The sequence below is a fragment of the Helianthus annuus genome, chromosome 16 (assembly GCF_002127325.2).
Source record: "Helianthus annuus cultivar XRQ/B chromosome 16, HanXRQr2.0-SUNRISE, whole genome shotgun sequence".
NCBI lineage: Eukaryota > Viridiplantae > Streptophyta > Magnoliopsida > Asterales > Asteraceae > Helianthus > Helianthus annuus.
In genome coordinates this window covers 60,292,438-60,305,642 of record NC_035448.2, presented here as the reverse complement: position 1 = coordinate 60,305,642, position 13,205 = coordinate 60,292,438, and the positions used below count along the sequence as shown (strand labels likewise).

The following is a 13,205-nucleotide window of genomic DNA, read 5'->3' as shown; positions in this document are numbered from 1 at the left end:
TTGCTATTGGGCCGATGACATGTGTTCACACAAAATCAACAAATAATATTCAAGCGAAATCAGGCATTAAATGTTCGAGCGAAATCAGATTTTTTTGGAGCGGAATCAGTTGTGTCTTTCAAGCGGAATACCAAATGAAACAACTTGGAGTGGAATCAGCAGATTTTTTCAAGCGGAACCTCAATTCGAGCGGAGTTAGGCGGCAGTTTCGAGCGGAATCCGGCAAAACAACATAATTTCAAGCGAAATTAGACTCAAAGTGTTGCTGACATCATCATACTTTCGAGCATTTGAAGCGGAATCACAAAAAATGCAAGTTTTAGGTTGAATTTAAAGCTGAAATTTTTAAGGCTTTGTTAATACATGTTTACGCACAACATATCCAAAAATCAGCCAATTTGGACCGTAAAAACCCGTTCGATTTTGTAAAAATCAGAAATAAACGTGAAAGGATGAGTAGAAATCATAATTTTTCAGCTGAATTCGACAGAACTCCTCCTCCTGAGCTCTGATATCACTTGTAGGATCGTTTGTAGACCCGAACAAGTCGTTCAGGGGAGTTTTAATCAGTTTCAGGTGCGGAAAACAAGTGACTGATGAAGAAACAACTGGCAATTCACTTAAATCACTTCTCTGATTGATATTACAACTTGTACCTTCAAGAATCAAACCGGCAGCACCTCGGTATGATTTTCTGATTCCCCACGAAATGACAATGTCACAAGCCTATTTATAGTATTTCTGATTCCCCACGAAATGACTAATTTCTGATTCCCCACGAAAGTGTAAATTTCTAATTCCCCACGAAATGACATGTCCATTTCGTGGGAAATCACATTTCGTGGGAAATCACATTTCGTGGGAAATCACCATTTCGTGGGAAATCAATTCTACAACTCTATTTTCCCATACAATGTTCCCTGATCTAACATATCTAGTACTAGACTCTATACAAGACGAAGTCGACGGATGCATGCACCAACATTCACCATATCTCAAGGGTTGTTTCCATACTACGTAACACCCGAATTCAAACGCATTGCGCGTTACATTTGGGATTTAGCCCCGGAGATCCGAGGCATGACCGCATCAACCCACCCTACCTCGATCACTCAAACTGTAGTTACTCGACAGGTTTCCAATCAACCAACATTTCACATACATGAGTTTCATGGCTAGGGACGAGATTGTCCTAGCTACAATTAGGGATTGGGTTATCCTACATCTAAACATATGGTTAGGTTATCCAACATCTAAACATATGGATCGTGTTATCCTACATCTAAACATATGGATTGGGTTATCCTACATTTAAACATAGGGTTCCTAAAACTATACAGTGAAGTCCTGGCCACAAAGAATTCAAAATGTACTTGGCCTAGAGCCAAGTAAACTAGACGTCCCCTCATTCTATAGAATTGGCAAACGGTAAACTACTCAAGTCAGGGGAAGTTGTTAGAGAATGTTCCTTGGAACTTGGCAAGCGAAATTCAATAGCGATCTCTTACCCGTTCAGTCAGGTAGTTTCGACATAGTGGTTAGCGTGGATTGGCTATCCGATAACCGAGCCAAAGTCGTCTGTCATGTGAAGACCATTCGCCTACCACTAGTGAGCGAAGAGACACTTGTTATTCAAAGAGAGAAGCACGGCACATCATTGCGGATCATCAATTGCATGAAGGCACAGAAGTACTTACGGAAAGGTTGCACATCTTTTTTAGCACATATTGTCGACAAGAAGGCCGTTGGGCCGAAGCTGACAGATATTCCATTGGTAATAGAGTTTCCTGAAGTCTTTCCTGAAGACTTGTCGAGACTATAACCATATCGACAAGTCGAGTTTCATATCGACTTGGTACCGGGAACCGCACCCGTAGCCAAATCCCCATATCGATTAGCACCTTCTGAAATGCAAGAGCTATCCACATAACTTCAAGAATTGTTGGATAAAGTATTTACTAGGCCAAGGTACTCACCTTGGGGAGCTCTAGTCCTATTTGTGAAGAAGAAGGACGGAAATAGTATCCCGGGGAAAGAAGAAAATGTCACATTGACATTTCGAAAGGCTTTGAGAAGAAGCACAAGCACCCCTTTTTATTCACTAAGGATGAGATGGTGCAGGAGCGGGTCGTTCAGAATGTACATAGAGTACATAGAGTTGAATAAACTCACCATCAAGGATCGGTATCTACTACCGAGGATTGATGATTTATTCGATCAATTGCAAAGTTCAAGCTTCTACTCCAAGATAGACTTACGACCGGGGTATCACTAGTTATGATTACAAGAGGAAAGCATACCAAGGACGGCTTTTCAAACTCGCTATGGTCATTACGAGTTTCCCATTATACCCTTTGGTTTAACGAACGCACCAGTAGTCTCCATGGATTTAATGAACCGCGTGTGCCAGCTGTATCTTGACAAATTCGTCATAGTGTTCATTGACGATAGCCGTATCTTGAGAAATTCGTCATAGTGTTCATTGACGACATTTTAAGATACTCATGATCGGCAGACGAGTACGAACAACATTTGAGAACCATTTTAGAACTAGTCAAGAAGGAGACACTATACGCAAAATTATTCCAAATGCGAGTTTTGGATTCGTGAAGTACAATTTCTCGGGCATATAGTGAACGAGAAAGGCATTCAAGTAGACCCCTCGAAGATCGAAGCAATTAAAAACTGGGAAGCGCCCAAGACTCCAATTGAAGTACGACAATTCTTGGGATTAGCGGGGTACTATCGGAGATTTATCGAGAATTTTTCTAAAAATTGCTCAACCGCTAACCTCCCTCACACAAGAAGACAATAAAAATTCGCCCCAATCGAGAAACAAGAAGAATCATTTCAACTACTCAAGGATAAGTTGTGCGAGGCACCAACCTTATCACTACCCGATGGTACCGATGACTTCGTAGTTTACTGTGATGCTTCGCATCAAGGATTGGATTGCGCCCTTATGCAACGAGAGAAAGTTATCGCGTAAGCATCGCGTCAACTGAAAGTTCACGAAAAGAACTATACCACTCACGACCTCGAGTTAGGCGCAGTGGTATTCGCTTTGAAAATATGGCGAGATTACTTATATGGTACTCAGTGTACAATTTTCACGGATCATAAAAGTCTTCAGCACATATTCAATCAAAAAGAACTAAATATGCATCAACGACGTTGGATTGAATAGCTGAACGACTATGATTGTGAAATAAAGTACCATCCGGGCAAGGCGAACGTGATAGCAGACGCCTTAAGCCGCAAGGAACGGGTTACAACTTTGAGAGTTCGAGCACTAGAGATGACAATTCACACGGATCTTACCACACGAATTCATGATGCACAACAAGAAGCGCTTAATGAAGAACATCTTAAAGCAGAATCACTTCGAGGCATGGAAAAACAGTTAGTGCCGAAAGAGGATGGAACTTTATACTTTGTGGGTAGATTTGGGTTCCACTCTTTGGAGGCCTTCGAGATCTCATTTTTGAGGAAGCTCATAGGTCGAAGTACTCGATCCATCCTGGATTAGAAACAAAATGTACCAAGACTTAAAGGAGTACTATTGGTGGCCTAACCTCAAAAAGGATATCGCTACCTATGTCGGAAAATGCTTGACCAGCGCGAAGGTCAAGGCAGAATATTAGAAACCCTCGGGTTTGCTATGACAACCCTAGATTCCCGTCTGGAAATGGGAACAAATATCGATGGACTTCATTACGAAGTTACCCAGGACCTTAGGAGGCCACGACATGATATGGGTAATCGTCGAAAGATTGACAAAGTCCGCACACTTCTTGCCGATTCGGGAGAAGGATAGCACAAAGAAAGTAGCAGAACTCTATCTCAAAGAAATAGTGGCTCGTCGTGGAGTGTCTGTTTCAATCATCTCAGATTGAGACGGTCGCTTTATTTCAAGGATTTGGAAGTCATTTCAAGAGGCCTTTAGATCTCATTTATATCTAAGCACGGCCTTTCATCCACAAACTGATGGCCAGAGTGAACGGACAATCCAAACACTCGAAGATATGCTTCGTGCGTGTGTTATGGATTTGTGCGGCAACTGGGATACTCACTTACCATTGGTTGAGTTTTCCTACAACAACAGCTACCATACAAGTATACAAGCAGCACCGTTAGAAGCTCTTTTTGGTCGAAAGTACCACTCTCTGCAAGGTTGGGCGGAAGCGGGCAATAAACAACTAAGTGGTCCGGAATTAGTCCAAGAGACTATGGATAAAATCTTTCAGATCAGATACCTTATCAAGGCGGCTCGTGATCGACAAAAGAGCTATGCAGACAAGAGACGGAAGCCATTATATTTCAAGGTCGGAGACAAAGTCTTATTGAAGGTCTCGACTTGGAAGGGCGTAGCGAGATTCGTAAACGTGGAAAGCTTAACCCACGATATGTAGGACCCTTTGAAATCTTGGAAAATATTGGCACCGTTGCCTACAAGCTGAATTTACTAGAAGAACTAAGTAGTGTACACGACACATTCCATGTGTCGAATCTTAAGAAGAGTCCAACACAAGAAATAGTGATCATCCTGACGGATGAAGTTCACATAAATGACAAACTCCAATACACCGAAGAACCTGTTGAGGTCATGGATTGGAAGATCCAGAAAACACGGAGAAGTCGTATCAAGTTAGTAAAAGTCCGTTGGAACTCTCGACACGGACCCGAGTATACTTGGGAACGTGAAGATCAAATAAAGGCAAAATATCCTCACCTATTCGCGAAGACTCCTGCAAAGGATGACTCAGCTAGAATTTTGGGACGAAATTCTCAATAACAGGGGGAGAATGTGACAACTGCCACTTTTCGGTAACTTTCTTACACTTAAAATACTCGTTTTTAGCTACATTTTATGCATTTGAAACACCCGAACTGCGTATTTCGTGACATGCACTTAGAATACTCATGGAATACTTATTTAGGATGCACATGATTCATTTTTATTGAATACAGTTGAAATAGTTTAAACAATGCATCGAAACTACTAGAAAAGCACCTAGTAAACTAGTATTCTGACGAAAACGCAGGATCCGTAGAAAGCATCTAAACGGCATCTTTAGGACTCAGACGAAAGTCCAACATCTAATATATATTAAACCCTAACTAGGAATGAAAGGGTTTGATTAAAAACCTTTCCGAAGTCCGATAACACTAAAAATTGCCCGAAAAGCACTAAAAGCGACGATTTCAACACTTTTCCGCAGAAATTCTGCAGAAATCAGCTTTTTAGTATTTTTACAACATGCAAAAGTGCAGTTTAACATAGAATTCATATGAGGATACCTTCGGGTATCATCCAAACCAATAACTACATCAATTCACACAAGTTACACAACTTTGCGTTCAAATAACGTCTAACGGAAACAATTCGAAACGAATATCCAAATGATATCAAATCTTTTTTTTAATGGCCATCTAGTGTTAATTGGATCATTATGGTCTAGTAATGATCACTTAACACCTTCTAAACACTTAAAAACTTGAACATCTAAAGCTTTCCTAAACAACACCTAATAAAAACTAACACAATTTTTACTAAGAAAACAAGTTTCCTAACATTTCACCTAACAAAAACTAACCCTTGTGGGACCCACTTATTCTTTTACCATTGTTTCCATAAATATCTTGATATTTCACCTTGGTTGCAAGTTATTTAACCAAGTGGATAAGTTGGTGAAGTTAGTGAAAGACTTTAAACACTTTGATTCATAATCACTAAAGCACTTCATCTTACTTTACACCTTATTTTTCATACACTTAAGAAACTCTCTCAACATTCATATATTATCCAAGAACACCATAAAAAACATTTCACCTTTCAAGCCTTCTTTGATGATCAAGGTGGAGCTTGAAGATACTTACGATGATCTAAAGCAACAACAAGAAGAAGCAAGCCTTTCCATCCATTCAAAAGCTTTCAAAACCCCAAGATCAACAACTTTTCTTTTCTTTAAATCATCATCAAGATCATCCCTAGCCATTAGTGCTAGAAGTAAGTGTGACATCTGTGCTTGTAATCATTGTAAACAGTTCAGTTATCAATGAAATAAAGTTATTTGATCCCAATGTTTGATTGTTTATGTTTGATGTTTTTCATGTTTTGGTTTTTATTCAATTTCAAACTCTATATCGCTTTCTCGAGAATTATACGCAAACTGGTGCGTAAACATAATCAGTTTAACGCATCAAATACTCCGGAACATCAATTTATGCTTAACATACCTTAAATAACCTTTACATAACCTATAAATAAGTTTTGAAGGCTTTGGTATGGCAAAATCAATTCTATTCGCTTACAGGGACTAAAATTGACAAACTGCGAAAGTATGCCGATTTGAACTGTAACAAACATTCCGGAACATGCCCATAAGTTAAACACACCCTAAATATCCTTTACATAGCTTAGAAATAGGCTTTGAGAGGTTCGGTGTGCTAAAATAAACTTTATGCTCATTCAGGGACTAAAAGCGTCAAAAAGTGCATAAGTTTACACTTTCGTGCATAACTTACGTTCTGAATACATCCGGACATCCAAAAATTTATGCAAGCATTAGAATATTTTATTTTAGTGTTTGGCATGAGAAAAATCCATTCATCGCGCAATTTGGATCGTTTTTCGTGATTATGCGCATTCCGTCGTAATTAAGCAAACATCGCGATCGTACGACCAAACGAACCGACATCCGGAATATTTTTGAGCATGTTTCAAGTCCCCTACACTTTAACTTCATCTTAGAGCCTTGAAATGAGGTTAACGGGGTTTAAACGTGCCAAAAATGGGCCAAAATGCAAGTTTCTGATGTGCAGGGACCTGTTTTGACAATCTGCCAAAGTTGGCCAGGCGGCCCGTGTAAGCCAAGCTTAATTCTTACGCGGGTCAAACTATATGGCCATTTTTCTTAAAAATCATAAGTTATAAAAACTATTGTTTTTGACAAAATCTTTATTAGATTAAAAAGATTTTAAAGAATAGTTTTTATAAAAAGCAAACTTTGTTATAAATATATATTTTTGAGAAAATATATATTTAGTTAACTTAAAAACTTATGTGCTATGAGTTATTTGTTTGTATTAGTTATATGTATTATAACTAGGAACTTGAATACAATGGTACAAATAAACACAATGTACATTTCGACTAAAGTCTTACAAGACTACATGTAAACACGCCTTAAAAACAACTTACGGACATTCTCGGACACAACTTATGGTCAAAACGGACGACGGGCGAATCTATGAACATATCGCCATTCCGAGGAGTTACTACGACGCTTAGGCGATCTTTCGACGCAAATACATACAAATCACCGACAACAATATCCGGATGTTTTGAAACTTATAAAAACTATTATGTATTCTTTTAATTAAAAAGCCTATATTTAGTAACTTTTACAAAAATGAAAGAATATTTTTTAACAAATGGGCTTATTATACATATGGGCCTATTTTATATAAATGGGCTTATTTTTAATACAAATGGGCTTATTTTACATATGGGCTTATTTTATACAAATGGGCTTATTTATAACACATGGACTTATATTATACAAATGGGCTTATTTGTATAATATAAGTACATGGGCCAAGCCCAATATCAAAAACTCATGGGCTACGCCCAATACCAAACATATAGGCCAAGGCCCAATAACATTAAGCCCAATACTATTTAGGCCCAATACTATTTAGGCCCAATAACATAAATTCTTGGGCTGGGCCCAATAACATTAAGCCCAATAACATGAATACATGGGCTAAGCCCAATGTTAAAACATATGGGCTAAGGCCCAAAAACATTAAGACATGGGTCCAGCCCAATGTCATATAATTGAAGAAAATACAATTATACAATTTATTCATACAAGACTCGATGATACAACTCACAAGATACAAGATTTCATATACAAATATATATTTGGTGAAATATATATAACAGTTTAACAAATCATACATCTAATACACAGTTCAACGAACAATAAAAACATACAAGTCTTACACATATTTAAAACACAAGACTTATACTTAAGTCATTACAAGACCGAAGTGTCTAACAAATATAGAACAGTTGTAGGTCGTGACACTATTCAGGACGACCATACGTCAGATCACCGTTACTTACCATTCACGGACACAATTCTGTGAGTTCATGTCCCCTATTCATTTTAAATGCTTTACAACTTTACAACTATCGGGGAAAATACATGTTCAATTGTATGTTAAGTCATGGAATGAAACACCTTAGATCATGTGCGATTAGGGTCATACATCTAAGCACCATTAATCCAGTTTGGACCTAGGTACAGAGGGTTAGATCTAATGGGTATTGGCGAGCCCCACTCTTGGTCGTGGACCCATACAGAAGAGTGCGTTTGTGTCCCAATCGATAGTAGTCGACACGAAATCGTCTAGGTTTGGATTGCTTCCTAATTCGTCACACATATTAATGTCCTCGCGAAACATTAATGATCAACGATTTCATTGACGCTTTACATACTACATCATTACATACAGATACATTTTATACAACTCACATTTTATGGATACATTTTATACAACTCACATTTTAAGGATACATTTTATACAACTCACATTTTACAGATACATCTCATACAACTAAACTGCATGAACTTGCCAACTTTTGTTGATGTTTTCAAACTTAACATGTATTTCAGGAGATTGGTGGACCATGCAGACATTTCAGTCAAGGAAAGCAAGTATCAAGACTCCATGCCACCATTTGAAGGGCTTGCCCGTTATATACTGCCTCTTTGCGGTGATATAGTGGTCAAAGCCTTGACATTTGAAGACTTACATTTTGATGTATAAAACAATGACAACTTATTTTCATTTGATGGTTTGTAACCAATACATTTAACTTATGTTGCGCTCTTTTGAAACGATTATGACAAAGGCATTGGAGCTTGTTTTTATTCATTTAGTATGTTCACTTATATTGTTATGCAATGAGAACTGATCAGATCACACCTCGCGCTTCCGCTATGAGCGGGTGTGACAGTGTCCGGGCACGGCCCCGTTTTCAGATCGCCAGTAACAAAAGTTTATAAAAAGAAACAGAAGCCTGGGCACGGGGGCATGTTCAGTGAGCACGCCCCGTATCCAGTTACCTGAACTAGGCATTTCCTGCAGATTGTGCAGCACGGGGCCGTGTTGGGCGGGCACGGCCCGTGCTGAACTTGCTGTAATGAAGAAAATTTTGTCGGATGGCCCTGTTTTTGTGCATGGGGTGCTGGTTCAAGTTTCCCTTGTTATCCTTCACCATCCCGAGTGTGTTTTATTCCTGAAAATTAAAACTAAACTAGAAAACATAAAAATTAATCTAAACTAAACTAAGGGTAGTTCCGCGGAATGCCTCCGTGGTGCGCCACGTTTATAAGGGTCCTTGGCTAGACCCAAAGCCTGGTCATATGTTACCCAAGTGGGATGTTTTGCATCCCATGCTACACCGTCGGAGAGCATCATCTAAACTCGAGTCAATGACCTTCATGTAGTTAACCGGGTCTTCGTCTTCTACTCTTTTTCAACTCCAAACTTCATTTCCTCGACCCCAATGCTCAATGTTAGCGTTCCATCATTCATATCTACCACTGCTTGGGCCGTAGCTAGGAATGGCCTCCCTAGGATGAGTGGTACTTCGGCATCTTCCTCCATACCTAGTACGACAAAGTCGGCTGGAAAGACAAATCCGCCGACTTTGACCAATAGATTTTCAGCGACACCTTGTGGATATTTGACGGATCTATTGGCAAGTTGTATGCTTATTTTTGTAGGGCTTGTTTTCCCTAGGCCGAGTCGGTTGAACATTGATGAGGGCATGGGGTTGATGCTTGCCCCGAGATCGGCTAGTGCATTACGAACGGGGGATTCCCCAATCGAGCAAGGAATTGTGAAGCTTCCGGGGTCAAGCTTCTTTTGTGGGAGTTTGTTGAGTAGTAAAGCGGAGCATTCTTCGCCTAAGTTAACTAATTGCAATGATTCAATTTTACTTTTATGAGTGAGGAAGTCCCTCATAAATTTTGAATATTTAGGCATTTGAGTTAGGACTTCGATAAATGGAATATTAACATGCAATTGTTTTAGTAAATTTTCGAATTTTGCGAATTGCTCATAGGTCTTTTGACGAATTAACCGACCGTGGTAAGGAACTCGAGGAGTTTTAGCGGGCTCTTGAATTGGTGGAGAAGCCTTCTCTTGTTGGCGTGTGGGTGTAGCCGTGGTTTGGCTAGATGGGCTTCTTTCAGCTGGCGGTAATGGAGCTTCCTCGGGACCCACGGTACGCTTTCTCAATGTGATGAGATGTACTTGCGCCTTTGGGTTGGTTTCGGTATTGCTTGGTAACGCGCCTTGTGGTCTCTCGAAGAAATTCTGAGCTATTTGATTTAATTGTTTTTCAATCTTTTGAATACTAGCTTGTTGATTTCTAAAATTCAATTCCAATTGTTGAAACCGATCCGAGTTTTTCTTTTCGGTGTCGGAGATGAGGCGAGATACAATATCTTCAAGCCTTTCTCGTCCACCTTGTTGTTGAGAGAAATTTTGTGACTCGTTTCTTTGTTGTTGAAAGTTTGTTCGTTGGTTTAGATTTTGTTGGTTACTACCATTGCCAGGTTCTCTCCAACCAAGGTTAGGGTGGTTATGCCATCCTTGGTTGTAGGTACCCGTTGGAGGACCAGACGGCCTAGGTCTATTATCAATGTAGTTTACCGTTTCCGTTTGATCATCTAATTCTTTCATACAACTCCAATTTTCATGTGGCCCACCGCACCCTTCACAAGCCATAACCGAGGCCGTTTTTGCCATTTCTAATTTTTTATTTTTGAAGAAAGGGCCTCGATTTGGGCTTGTAGAGAAGTGCTTTCGTCAACCTTATGGGCGCCCGGGGCAATAGATATATTGACTCGGGGAGTGTGCCACTGAAAATTGGTTTGAGCAACTTCCTCAATTTGATTATAAATTTCATTTGGGCGACGATTACCTAAAAGTCCCCCGGAGCTAGAATCAAGTGTTTGTCTTGTGTGTGGTAACAACCCATTGTAGAAAGTGGATACTTGTTGCCACACCGCAAGACCGTAATGAGGACACTTTCTTAGTAGCTCCTTGAACCTTTCCCAAGTTTCATATAAGGACTCCCCATCCTCTTGTGAATAAGTATTAATTTCAGTCATTAATTTAGCCGTTTTAGCGGGAGGGAAATACTTATATAGAAACTTTTGGGCTAGTTCATCCCAGGTGTTTACCGAACCAACTGGGAGGGCATTAAGCCAAGCCTTAGCTTGGTCTTTTAGTGAAAATGGAAACATTCGAAGTCGGATGGCGTCGTTTGATGCTCCATTGATTCGAAAGGTATCACATATTTCTAAGAAATTAGAAATATATAGATGAGGATCCTCGTCCGCAAGCCCATGGAAGGTTGCGGAGTTTTGAAGCATTTGTATCAAATGTGGCCGAAGCTCGAAGTTGTTGGCTTCGACATTCGGTGCATTGATAGCGGCGCCGAGATTACCTACAGTGGGTCATAGGTAATCCATGAGGGTACGTTGGTCCGCCATTGCAAGTAGGTCCCCCGAAACTTTCTCTTGGTTTTTAGCTTTAAGTCTTTTTCTTAAAAAGCGTTCGGGTTCGTTTAGGGGTTCTTTTACGTCTCTACTAGAACTGGAGCTCATACACTACGTGGAGAGTTCAGATGTGGCACCTGAGTTCCAAGTCCTGCAATAAAAACAAAAAGAACGTTGGCCAGAAGCTTCACCACGGCCCCGTGTTCAGATGAACACGGCCCATTGTCGGAGATACAGTATTTTTTTTCCGGATCCCTATTACTGGGGAGCTCGACACGGCCCCATGTTACACCGACATGGCCCCGTGCTCAACTCTCTGTAACTTGGAAAAATAAAAACTGCCAGTAACGATGCTGGGCACGGCCCGTGTCTGACCAGGCACGACCCGTGCTGAGCTCTGCAGAAACTGAAAAATTAAGAAAATCCTAAAAAAAACAGAAAAATTAGAAAGAAAACGATTAGGCCGTTGATTCCTAACTTTCTTAAAATCCTTGTGTCCCCGGCAACGGCGCCAAAAAACTTGATGCGTGTGTAGTGTAATATATTTTTGGTGAATATTTTAAAGACCTTTTTGTCACACCCCGACCACGTAAAACAACAAAACGTGGCGGAAACGTCGGGGAGTGTTGTAACAGAATCATTGTTTCACAACCATGGAATAAATAGTTTCGTTTTATTAAATCAAATGTATTACATTACATTAGAAATTGAAACAAAACATAAACAAATAGTCTTTCGTAGTTATTAAGTCACTAAGGCCTCGTCCATTCCTATGTGAGCATACACCAAAATCATCATCAAATATCATCAACTATTGTACCTGAAACACATGTGAAAATATGTCAGCATAAAAATGCCAACGAGTACATAGGTTTTATGTGAGTGTCAGATTCATGGCTCGTTTTGTCACACCCCGACCACGTAAAACAACAAAACGTGGCGGAATCGTCGGGGAGTGTTTTAACAGAATCATTGTTTCATAACACATGGAAAATAGAAATTTCATTTTATTGATTAACTGAGTTATAGTGTCTTAACAAACAAAGAAGTAAAACAAAATTTAACTAGTCTTGCATCTTTTATTGTCACTAAGGCCCCGTCCAATCCTATGTGAGCATGCATCAATATTATCATCAAATATCATCAACTATTGTATCTGAAACACATGTGAAAATACATCAGCATAAAAATTCCGGCGAGTACATAGGTTTAGTGAAAATAGGATTCATGACTTAGGTTTAAGAAAATGTTTAATAAAAACTTGTCATGAATCCAGTTTAAGTGTTTGCTTTTATAAAACGTTTGAAAAACGATAATAGGGTAGATGATATGTAAAAGAGTAATGTAAGGTTAAATGAATAACCAAGTAAAAATAAGTTGTATAAAACAATTTGTTTTGTAAAAACAAAGTCTTGTGAAAAATATGTTATTTGTGTAAATTGTAATAGTCCAAATTGAATTATTCAAATAACGCTACGATATGTAATATCATACAAACACTTATATATAGGAAGTACCAGCGGCGTATCCACCATGCTTGTATCATATTACACACGCCTCGTTACTTAATCACTTTACCCAAACAAACCACCAAAGTAAAATGTCTATGTTTAAACC

The 13,205-nt window shown here is 39.3% G+C and overlaps 1 non-coding gene across 1 annotated transcript; it reads left to right on the top strand.

Moving 5' to 3' along the window:
• Window positions 1-11,097: 11,097 nt before the first annotated feature.
• On the top strand, window positions 11,098-11,204 carry LOC118488554. The gene has a single exon (XR_004885098.1). It is a non-coding gene; the product is annotated as a small nucleolar RNA R71 (small nucleolar RNA).
• Window positions 11,205-13,205: the final 2,001 nt, after the last annotated feature.